Raw genomic sequence first — 12,129 nt, forward strand, 5'->3', positions numbered from 1 at the left:
GGAGCTTTTGCGGCTGGAACTTCTTGACTTGGGGCTTTCACCATCACAAACAATATTCTTAAGGTATTCTCAGGGCACCTAACGCAGTGTTTACTTGCCTCAGAGAAATAGAGAACTACGCTCATCAGGATCTCCCCAACGCATGCACAAGATGTGGTTTTGCAATATGGAAAAGAAAATCGTAAACGTTTGTAAAATTCCCATCAGTTTTACAAAGGTCCCCACAAAAATTGTATTTAAAAAAAAAAAAAAAGAAATGACTGGCCTATTTGTATTGGCTCTGTGCTTCCACAAGTCCAATAAAAAGAGGGTGAGCAGCATGTAAAAGTGGTGTTTAGTTCCTGTGTTGCCTGCCTGTACAGCACTTGTACATGCAAACGCCCCCTTTCTGTGCAGAACAGCCTGAGACCTGCTTCAACGAGCAACCTTTGCATTGTGACAACCCTTTCCCTGCAGCACCCGTGCCTCCTATGAATCCTGCTGCACCACTGGACCCCTCTCCCTTCCCTCCCCCGTGCTTCCACTGCAACGTGTTACCTCCGCCACCCCGGATACCCTCCATCGGTATTCCTGTGTCTCTTGACGCCTTCTCCATCACAACCCTTTATCTCCTCTGTCCACCTCCCTCCACCGCTCATGACTCCTCTGCTCCCCCACCTTGTCTCCTGTGGCCACCTTCCCCTCGCAACTAACCGGGCTTTCCACCAGCTTTTTCTCCGACCACCCTGTCTCCTGTACCCCCTGCACCCTCTGCTGCTGCCTGGAGCAATTGAAAGCAGATTGTCTAGTGCCAGAGAGTCCATAGTTTAAGAATTGAAATTCTAACTCTTTGGCGCGAACATCCTCGTACTCCAAGTTGTCAGCTGCGGGAGACTCTGCTAGGTTACTGACAGAATGTCCAGCAATGACAGAACCCCAGACCAAGCAGTATTTTTCCTGTAAGGAAATTGTTTGCCTATTGCAAAATTCTGCATATTTTGGGGAATTGCGCAGCACATTTCTCACTGCTAAATTTGCCAACCCAAGCTTCCAAAACCTGGGGGTGGGGGGAGGGGTCCATCTTACTTACAAATCTTCCGCAGCACCAGTACAGTTTTTTTGTACATGTAAGAGAATTTCTCTATCACTAACACACTCCAGACCCTAATGCAGGGTATCTGCACACCTCAGAAGCATGGAGCTCAACTATCACTATCAATCCACCCCCTGACTCCCACCTCCCATCCCCTGGGGCCAGAGCCTCATACAGATACAGTGTGTCTGCACGCCTCTTAAACAAGGGACTTCTCTCACAAGCTAACCACCACAATAACAAAACCAAAGCAGTGAGTCAATCTGCAAATTTCAGTGGAAGGGCATCTGACTCACAAACACACCGTCTGAACATCGCGTCCTAAAGAAGTATGCTTGAACATGTCAAGAGCAGAAAAACTTTGCAACAATGCAGAGCCCAAAGCAGTATGTGCAACTTCAAATACAGATCTTCTCTTGTGAATAAACCAATCATCATAGTCTAATGCAGACTGTCCCTACTCATCAGGTAGGGAGTGGACCTTACTGACCAGCAATGTCACCAGAGTGCCCACAGGCAGACTAGAAGCTCACCCTTTACATATTAAAAAAACAAAATTACATTCTGCATGGGTTGATATGCTTAAGTCTGAAGTGATGATATGCTGTGTTATAGAATGAAGTGTCTCAGAGCTGCAATGGCAATGGTAAATCCATAAGGTTTACGTCTAATAGCACTTAGCACTTGTCTGATAACCACACATACCTGTGTCCTCTTGGTCATCTCTTATAACCATGATTTCTCTACTGGCTCTTGCAGTGCGTCTATACACATAGGCACCCATGCTCGTTCTATGCATCTCTTTGTCCAACTACTGGATAAAACTAGAGGAAGGGCCCAGAAGCTATCATTAATATGTGGTATCCATGTATGATGCAGGCAACAGGGCACAACATGATGGAAGCGTGACTGAAGTGCAAGTAACTCCAAAGGCAGTGGATTCCAGTCCATACTCCAGTCCTGTCCAGGGATGGGTGATAAGCAAGCCCAACATACAAACTAAGCATTAACCATAACTGCCGTTTAGAAAGGATAGTTAAGGCCTTGTTAGTTCAGAAAAAATAAGTGATCACATATCTTCTTTCTTAAGTCACCTTAAGCTGTCTCTCATAGCTATAAACATCAGGTGTCTAGAGTACGCCCTGGAGGTCAGAGCCCATGTCAACATTTCTGGATATCTGCATATGACACATTTCTATACAATGAACCTGGACCTCCGTTGGACATTGTTAATGGTGATCCTGAACAATAGGCATGGAGCTGCCCTACATTGGAACTAAAGTAAACGATTGATAAGTATGTTCAAAGTGGTTGGTCTACAGCAGGTGTAATGTCATTTCCTGTTGCTGGGCAGATCTTCTTACTACATTACCCCTGCCACTCCTTAATACAGCTATAACAGCTAATCAGAATGGACCCTTTTCTATAATGGTTGCCATCTTGTAGATGCAACAACTGCAGGAACGGTGAGCTGTAACACTGGTTTACATGTTTGTTGTGAGGTAACCTCCTGCAATCTCTGAGGCTTGGAGCTGGTAGCTTTACTCATGCTTGAAGACATTTTAGGCCTCAAGAGGGCAAGTGTCCATTGACTTACCATACCAGAAGAAACCACAGCAGCCTAAGGGACAGGTGGTCCCTCAAACAGAGACAGGTTAACCCAAATCCAAACTGTTTGTGCAATCCGTGGCAAACACTGACTCATACTCAGTGGGCTAACTGAGTGAAATTGAAACACCCATTGAGAAGTGTGCACACTACGTTATTGTCAAAGCTCACCATTCATTTGATGGACGAAGAACAGAGACGATAACGTTACATGAATAGCCATGAGAGGAGGTGCAATTGCCCTTGCTTGTTCTTTGCTAATCTTGGCTTTGCCCTGACTATACAGGCTCTAACTAATGGAGCCACAGGAACTGAAAGTGAACAGGGCTGCAAGAGCCCTCTATGTTTAAATTATGGAATCTCCATTCATTCCCCTTTGCGTAGCCCTTCAACAGTGCTAGATGGCCAGTGAGGGGCAAATGGTAGTCATCTCTCTTTTGTCATTGGAGACCAAGGGTGCATGATGTACCTTCTGCAAATTCTGGAATGTTGGTGCCTTGACGTCCATGTGTAGTTTTTGCAGCACTTTTTAACTGGATAGGAACAACTGAAAAGCAAAGCAATTGTTCTTACAAAGACATTTGTACTAAAGTTATTTCTTCTCACCAGCGATAAGTGAGATTGCAAAACAAGGTGAGCGATTTACATTAATTGTTGTTTTTAAATACAACTTGTATTGATAGGTCAACTGAAGATGAAACATTTCTATCTTAACTCACTTCAGTCCTACTAGCCATGCACTCTCAAGCCTAGACAATCATAACCTAACAGTGAGTCTTGACTTCGCTGCTGCTGCTCTTATCCACTCCACTTCCAGTGGAGAACAGTAATGCTTGACATGTTGACACTACCTAACGCGTGACTGATTGTTTCAAACCCTTCCATACATTATTGAGCTTAACTATTTTCCATAAAAGAGAAAGGTAATCCACAACCAACATTTTAACCGTTCCTAATTTAATGGCACATCAGGTTGTACTTTTGGTGGCATTTCAAAACTTTTGCGTGAGATTGTGTAATTGTTGGATTTCAACAGGGTTTCTGGAGTACATTTGCCAACAGATCCCCTGCCTTGTTTGGTACATTCACTATCTTCGAAAACAGTGTGAGATGTCTCCTTCAATGATAGCTTGAAAAAGATAAGACAATTGTTGAAGGCAAGCAACAAGGATATTCCTTTTATTTACAGAAAAGATCTTATATGCCCTGGGAGACTTATCAAAGTCTGAAGATGGCCTCCAGCACTTGCATGTACTATAGTCCAAACTAAGGGCCATATTTATAGGCCCTTAGCGCCACAGGTGCGTCACTTTTAGTGATGCTCCTGTGGCTCTAAGCACACCGCCGTTTTTACAAGGTGGCGTTAAGCCACTTTTTGTGGCTTAAGGCCACCTTGTAAATACAGCCCCTTCCCACACAGCACTGTGTGTGGAAGGAACGTGCAATGGGTGTTGCTGTGGGTGTGCCACAGCAACACTCATTGCATTTTTAAGACACCTCAGATTTATGAAATCTCGTAAACATGAGGCAGCGCCAAAACCTAACACCACCCCCCAGGGGTGGTGTTAGCAGGGCACAACGAGGAGGAATAATTTTATTCCTCCTCATTTTTTGCTTTTTCTATGCGTGCTGCATTCTGCTGCACGTATAGAAAAAGCAAAATGACAGAAATTATTGTTTATGTGTGGGAAGGTGTCCCTTCCTGCACATAAACAATCAGTTGAAAATGACGCTTTGGTACTTCTGTGTGTGCTGCATTGTGCAGCACACAGAAGTGCCAAAGCACCATTAGTGATTTTTTATGTGCAGGAAAGGACACATTTCCGCACATAAACAATCACACCCCTCAACGCAGACATCCTTGGACGATGGTGCAAGGATGCCTGCGCTGGCAGCTAAATTTAGCGCCAGGGCAGGGGGAAACGCAGAGGTGTGCCGTATTCCCTTAAATACGGCGCATCCCTGCATTTCTAAAGTGACGCAGCGTGGCGCTGCCAATTTTGGCGCAGCACCATGCTGCGCCAATTTTCTTTAAATGTGGCTCTAAGAGGTAATTTTTTGTGTGACTCTCAGTAGTAAGTTACATTTTGATTATAATTATTTAAGGGGTGGTGCAGGAAAAGTCAATATATTTCATACAATAGGTCATAGACTAGATCATCAGAAATGAACTAAAGAACATGTTTTATTGTAATAATCAACATCTGGTTCTTTTTGCTTTTCTCACCTTTATTTATATTATTTTCTTATTCTGATAAGCAGGGTATACACAAGAACAGCCAACCACTGCTTCACCCCTTGTGCCAATAGGCCAGGGGCCAATTCAAGGCTAAACTAAAAGTGATAGTTTAAAGGGTGGGTGAGACCGGGATGCATTGATTGTTCAACAACCTATAAAATCAAGCGTGGAAAAGTGGAAAAGGTTTCTGAAAGATCTGATGTAATTTGGGATAAGACGTTGCTAGAGAGCATTGAAAAAGTCATGGAATATCATGGGGTTGCAGTCATAAACAGGTATTGGGCTAGTAGAACAAAGAAAGCAAGGCTTTTGAAACCCCTCCCACTTTTCCACTCTTAAATTTATGACGTTTTTTGCTTCTCATATAGGGACACAGTCCTACCTTAGGATTGTATGCACCAGTCTCACAACTCTTTAAATTATCATTTTAAGTTAGCCTTGAAAAAGCCCCAGGCCTGCATGTCACAAGGCACAAAACCTGTGTTTGCCGTTCAAGTGTGTACCCTTCTTATGAGAATAGAAAAATAATATAAATAAAGACAAGAAAATAAAAACAAAAAGAACCATTTCCACGCTGATTAATTAAAAAATGCATTCTTTATTTAATTTTTGATAACCGATCCTATGATTACTTATATGAAATGTGATGACTTCCCCTTCACCTTCCTTTAAGTAATACTGGCCTCTGTGGGTACGAGTGTTTTACCTACAAACAGGAATTCCCCCCCTTCTCCTCATCCCTCAATTGATCCACCCTTTTCTTCACAGAGCAATTTTGATTATAAACCCTTTATATTTTCTACAGGTTCACAAATAAAAATGTACACAGATTTTAGGGCCATATGTACTAAAGCTTTTTCCCATAGACACAGAATGGGTAAAACCCTTTGATATATCTGGCCCTGGTCTTCAAAGTGTATTTTTTGTTCTCATAACGCTATTGAAACTGAATTATTCCCTCACTTAAAGATACCCTGAGATCATATTTACTCTGGCAAAATGAGTACATTTCTTTGACCTCTCCAGCAATAGATTTGAGATGTCTCCTCTGTGAGGGTATTTCTCCATTGGCCCCCCTGCAAGACGTTTGAGATTGCTAATCTGCAATGTATGTATCTTCTTCCACCTCTTGCAGATTGAATCGAGATTACTATTCTGCACAGGAATCATCACCTCCACAGCTGTAGACTGATCTGAGATTTCTGCTTTGCAATAGATACATTTACTTTGGCCTCTCTATTAATTGATATTAGATTCTAATTTCCTACCAGTGGATGCATTCCTTTCAAGCTACCTTTTAACAATTATTTGCTTGCCCATTCCATTTAATAAGCTTTATTATTATTTATTTTTTTAAATCATACAAGCACAGATAAAATCAGACAATTAAAAACACATAAAAAGTCACTTATGTGAAAGCAGAAAGAAGCACAGAAAAAAGCAGGAACAAGGAGTTAATGATATCTCAAGAACACCTTATTTCCCCACTTTCCTAAGGTGAATCGCAGCTGAAATAAATCTGTATATCAGAACACAAATAAAGTCAGGTTGTAGTAACCATAGGAAGAAAAGGGCAGGTCTACATTGCCGAATATTTAAAGACCTGAGAGATTAAAAAACTTTTCCGAGGGATAACATAAAGTTTACAAAAAACATAAAATGTAATAAAGTCTGGGCAGGGTACGAATCACAAGGACATGGCTCTAGAGCTGAATCATGAAAAACATGACTTGGATAGGCTACCAAAAAGTGTGCAATTCACAGCCTAAACCTAATTAAGTAAAGCTGCTGTGTAGGGCTTGGAGGGAATTACAGGTAAAATTCCATCTGAAAGGTCATAACCAGAGGAAAATAGCTGGCCACGGTGTGTTTCCCCAGCTGTTCAAGCGACCTAGACTGTTCTTTCAGTTTAAAGAAATCATCACTGAGCTGCTTTTTCGAGATGGTGCACATTAATGTAGGGTTATGATAACAATCCTCTCCCCATAATAAGGAGAGCTATTCCTTAACTTAACTCAACCCTTTAGATCAGGGAGACAAACCAGAGTAGGTGTCTCCTCCTTCACCCATATTGCTCTCCATAAAAGCATAATCCATAAAGGGAGTCAGTCCCAATTCAGAATGACAAATTGTACTGGAAAGACTATTGGGAAGCAAAAGAAGCTTCCGCAAAAAAATATTTTCGGCAACTTGTAAGTTTTTAACATTACCGACTCCCCAAACTCCTAAACCAAAAGTTACCAAACATTTGGCACAGTAAATGCTCAGCATAACGCCCAAAGGTTTCCCACCCAGACTCAGAACAAACCTAAAAAGGGCTGCTGTGGATTGTTCCGATTTGGGCCTTCTGCTCTTAACCAGGTGCGACCACGAATTGCTACACTCAAATGGAATACCTAAATGCGTAAAGGTACTTATATTAGACAGTTTCACCCCATCCAAAGACGGAGATCTAGTCGTTTTGGAGGCGGGGCCCACAACCATCACATGTGATTTAGCAATGTTGGTTTCAAGCCCAAAGCCATTCAAAACACAAAAAAAGTATTCGTAGACCCAGGCAATTAAAACACAATCATCCTCATATAATAGTGCATATAATCTAATATAATAGTGCAGGAAGTTTCCTGGAGCCCACTTTAGGAACATCAGCCTCCACTGCAAGCAACTGTTTTTCTAAATCATGAATATACAAACAGAATGAAAACGGGGTGAGGACATAGCCTTGCCTGACCCCGCAATTAATATTGATTTGATCAGTAAGCTCATCCTTTGTACAGTACCTTACCCTCGCCGTTACTCCAACATGCATCTGAGACAAGAAATAGGCAAGGGGTGCATCAAAACCCATATCTAACATGATCGACCACAGTTTGCCTGTGTCTACCAGGTCGAAAGCTGCTGAGAGACCTGTAAAACCCAGATAGATACTACCTCTGTCACCAAGGACATACATTGAAATTAGGATATGCAGATTGAGGCATTGTTCATCCGTGCCCAGCCTGTGTCTGAACCCGTACTGAACATCTGAAAAACAGCCTTTGTTCCTCATCCACCACTCTAACCTTTCTAGCAGGATTCTACCAATTAATTTGCAAGAAGGATTAATAAGAGAAATCAGGCGGTAACAAAAAGGATCCAATCTATTTTCTTTTTTAAAAATAGGTATGATGTGAGCACTACACCATGACCCAGCTCGCAGGGCATTTGTCAGAAGTGAGGCCCACAAGTCTTGTTTATCCCAAAAAATATCAATCGGGACCCCGTCGGGGCCCAGGGCATTATTCCTCTTGAACCAACTCAGAGCAGCCATCACCTCACCATAAGTGGGAAAATCCAATGACTGATCTTTAGAATAACCCTTGAAGAATTCTCAAGAGGTGATGTCATCCACCTCCTTACCACAGGAATAAACAGAAGAAAAATACTCAACCCACTGTTGAGGATGGATATTGGCATCCAGAGGCAAGTTATCCAACTCATTTAGAAACAGATCATTTACCATTTTCCAAAAGAGAGTGATACCCACACACACTTGCTCTGTAGAGTTTGTCCCAAGCATTACTCACTAAAGCCTTTTACCTTGGGATTTGGGCCGATTTCTAATTGCGGCTTAAATAAGCCACCAATCCCCTATACTGTGGGACCTGATTTAAAGACTCCATCAGATTTCTATGCATCCTGGAGCAACTGCTGTCAAGCCATCGGTGAATTTTGGGTTCAGCTTTTCTACCTTTTGAAATACGTTAACTTCCATTCTCAATGGAAGCCTCTTCTACAACTACCCCATTAATGGATTTGAGTTTGCTTACTGTGCAGTGGGTTGACCTCCTTCGACCACCCTAACAATAGGTTTGAGAGTGTTACTGTTTAATTGGTGCTTCTCTTCTGTGTAATGCATTTGAGCTATTCTGCAATAAGTTACATCCTTTGCTTTCTCTGCAAATTAATTAGAGACTGCATACACAGCAGTATGTGTATCTCCTTCGATATCCCCACCAATATAATTGATCTAGTTCTCTGCAATGGATGGAACTTCTGTAAAATCCATACCAAAAGAACTGAGCTAGCACCCTGCAATAGATGCACACACTATCATCTATCTACCAATGGATTTGACTTTGTTGGTCTCTATTGGGAGCAACACTTTTAGCAATGGATTGACACACCATCCTGGAAAGATTGTATCCTTGCACGCTCCGTATCAATGAGTATGAGCTACCCATTATACAACAGCTGCATATCTTTTTACAGCTGAGACTTCTTACTTTGCTGTTTCAATTTCTCTACCAATTTATTTTAAATTGCTAACTCTGCAATGGGTGCACCTCATTCGACCACCGTATAAATAGATTTAAGATTACATTAGCCTGCACTCAACACATTTCCTTCAGCCTCTCTTTCAAATGATTTGATATTTCTCACTCTGCAATGGCTCCATCTCCTTGGATTTCTTTGCCAAAAGATTTGAGTCTGCGTACTTTGCATTGTCTTTGACCTCCCTACCAATGATTATGACATTGCTAACTAACTCTGCAATGGGTGCACCACACTCGACTTCCCCAATGATATATTTGAGATTGATTGTTCTGAAATTAGTGCATCTACTTTAACTCCCCACACACACTAATTCATTTGAGATTGCTACTCGTAAATGGCAGCATCTCTTTCGAGCAATCGAGGTGCTATTGACACTGTGCAATCGATGGATCTCATTTGAGATCCCAAAAAACTGATTTGAGATTGCTTAAACTTCAATGTGTGTTTCACCTTTAAAGTTTGACCAAAGCATTTGAGATAGCAACCCAATACCAGATGTCTCCCCTGCCACCTTCAGACCAATTAATTGCTCACTCAGCATACAGAATTATACCTGGAGACTCACAGTTTTTGCATTAGTATGATCTGAGAAATCCCTGTTACCTCTTCCTGCCAACCTTTAATCCTATATCTACCACTGTCAGTGGTGAAGGGCAGAGTTAGTGGTCTAGTCACCTTTGGAGTCTATATGTGACTTTTGATGGATTTCCCCATGTAGGCTATAAAATCATTCTAATTACCTGCTGTAAGTAGTGCTTTCTCTTCTTCAGAGAGTCCATCAGCCTGCCTCACATGTTCTTCTCCTTCGCTGCACATAAAGACATAATTACTATGTGTTGGACCTGGCATCCTTGCTCTGGTTTCCCCTTTTTGCCTTCAGCTCTCCTGTTTTTGCTGACTTCATTTTTGCTGGCCTTAGGATTCTGCACACTTTACCCCTGCTAACCAGTGCTAAAGTGCGTGTGTTCTTTTCCTAAAATATGGTAACATTGGCTAATCCCCAATTGGCATATTGAAATTTACGTATAAGTCCCTAGTAGAGTGCACTACATGTACCTGGGGCAGGGCCTATAAATTAAATGCTACATGTGGGCCTGGAGCACTGCATATTCCACCCACTTAAGTAGCCTTTTTAACCTGTCTCAGGCCTGCCACTGCAGAGTGTGTGTGCAGTTTTAAACTGCCATGCCGATCTGGCAAAGTCAACTTCTACCTGGCCCAACCTTACTTTTTAAAGCATATAAGTCACCCCTGAGGTAGGCCTTAGTGAGCCCCAAGGGCAGGGTGCAGTGTATTCAAAAAGTTGGATATGTATTTTTAAGGGTTACATGTTCTGATTGGGAAAAACTAATAAAATCGTTTTTCATCACTGCAAGGCCTACCTCTCACATTGGGGTTACCTTATTAGATCTTATAAGCATACTTCACAATCTGGAAGATATAGGGGGTCATTCTGACCCTGGCGGTCTTGGACTGCCAGGGTCACGAATGACGGAAGCACCGCCAACAGGCTGGCGGTGCTTCAACAGCCATTCTGACTGCGGCGGTAAAGCTGTGGTCGTCCCGCCGGGGCCGGCGGTTTCCCGCCGTTTTTGCCCCGGCTGGGAGAATCCGCCAGGGCAGCGCTGTAAGCAGCGCTGCCCTGGGGATTCTGACCCCCTTACCGCCAGCCTGTTTCTGGCGGTTTTCACCGCCAGGAAGAGGCTGGCGGTAAGGGGTGTCCTGGGGCCCCTGGGGGCCCCTGCACTGCCCATGCCACTGGCATGGGCAGTGCAGGGGCCCCCTAACAGGGCCCCGGCCAGCTTTTCACTGTCTGCCTAGCAGACAGTGAAAAGCGCAACGGGTGCAACTGCACCCGTCGCACGGCCGCAACACCGCCGGCTCCTGTGTTGCGGCCCTCATTCCCGCTGGGCCGGCGGGCGCTAACTTGGTTAGCGCCTGCCGGCCCAGCGGGAATGTTGGAATGGGGGCAGCGGTATTTTGGCCGCATGGCGGCCAAATGGCGGTTCCCGCCTGGTGGGCGGCTACCGCCGCCCGCCAGGGTTGGAATCACCCCCATAGGCTTTTTGAGTTTGGTGTCTGTGGAATCACAATTTAAAATCACAACTTATGGTGAAACCAAATTTAAAATTGTGATTCTGAAAATACCACTTTTAGAAAGTTGACCTTTTTTCTCCTTAGCCATTTGATTGCTTATATTTGATCACATGTCTGGGATGGGGGACAGCTGAGCTTTGTGTATTCCTCCTCTCCTAGACAATCACACACAAAGGGAGCTTAGGTGTTACTTGATTGGCCATCCTAAGCAGGATTGGAGGGAGGAGCTAGACACAGCCTCACTTACACCTGAATAGGTTGTGTCCTGTCCACACACAAAGGGCTGCATACCCCATGTGGTGAGTCTTGAGCCAGGGCAGAAAAAGCAGCACTACTGTGCACCTCAGAGGCATCTCTTTGAAGTTTTCCAACTTCAAAGACACCATTGGGTATAAGAAATGGACCTCAGATATCATCACCTCAGCACACATCTGGACCTGTGGATAGTCTGCCAGGAAGAAGGACTGCTGTTTTGCTGAAGGCCTGCCACTCTGCTGGACTGCTGTTTGCTGGATTGCTACTTTGTTGTGCTGACCTGTGCGCCGCCCTCTTGCCTGGGAGTGAGAAGAACTGGACCTGAATCTCTCCAATCCAAAACCCAGAGTAACTCCAAGGGTTACTTGGCTGGCCTCCTGATTAGAAGTCTCAGGGACATAACAGATTTCCAACCACCCCACTCCTGCCCCTGGACTCAGCCACCTGTGAGTCTGTCATGCCAAGTGATGCCACCCCAGTCCTGGACCCTGCTGCAGGAGCAGAGTCGACGCATACCGACTGTTGGGTGGAGAAAATCGAC

Source organism: Pleurodeles waltl, chromosome 4_1 (genome assembly GCF_031143425.1).
Source record: "Pleurodeles waltl isolate 20211129_DDA chromosome 4_1, aPleWal1.hap1.20221129, whole genome shotgun sequence".
NCBI classification, from domain to species: Eukaryota; Metazoa; Chordata; class Amphibia; order Caudata; family Salamandridae; genus Pleurodeles; species Pleurodeles waltl.